The following is a 914-nucleotide window of genomic DNA, read 5'->3' as shown; positions in this document are numbered from 1 at the left end:
GTTTTCCTTTTTGAGTCTGCCTCCAAAAATCCCCGGGCGACTCTCCTGGTGGGAGTGAGGCGGGAAAATCCGACTGTCAGGAACGACAAGACGGATGAATCCCAGTGTCACCACGCGTGTGGCTTCAATGATGACAGATGGAGAAGAGCTGTCCCTCCGTCGACAGGCATGCTTCATTTTGGAATTAATAAATCTGAATTCCCACCGCCCCCCCCACCCCCACCCCCTTTCATAACAAGTGGTGCCTTATTTGACAGCTAATGCTCTGTGTGTGTGTCTGTGTGTGTGTGTGTGTGTGTGTGTGTGTGTGTGTGTGTAGTGGGATGGACAAGCAGGACAGCTTGCTCCGATTCCTCCTGGGTGTCAGCTGCTAAGTGTATGTGAGTGTGTGTGAGTGTGTGGGTGCGTGTGTGTGTGTGTGTGTGTGTGCATGAGTGTGCGCATGCACGTGTGTGTGTGTGTGTGTGTGTGTGTGTGTTCATGTCAATTAGTGTCTGTATGTGTGTCTCTCCCTTTTATCATGCCAATAGTCCTCCACATACACAAGGTCCACCTGTGATCATTTTAACAGTCAAGGCCCGAGGGCAGTTAAACACTGCACCAGCAGTGTACAAGGTGGAACGTGTGGTTGTGTTCAGAAAGCACACATCAAACAGAGACAACTAGGAGGAACATGTCACATGTCACTTGACATGTACTGTATATGGCCGAACTAACAGCATCTCCATACCTCAAGTAATTAAACCGGGCATGTTCAGCTGTCCTAGTGTGTTATTTTGATGGCCTAAAATTACATTACGATGTTCAATTTCGAGCAGTAATTGCTATGGTCAACCACTAAGCCTCTTGGAAGTAGCTATGGTCGTGTAATTATTGTTCATGTAAACTGCTCTATGGATTCACTTTATGGAACC

Source organism: Argentina silus, assembly GCF_951799395.1.
Source record: "Argentina silus genome assembly, chromosome: 18".
NCBI lineage: Eukaryota > Metazoa > Chordata > Actinopteri > Argentiniformes > Argentinidae > Argentina > Argentina silus.
Note: the sequence above shows the minus strand (reverse complement) of the source record.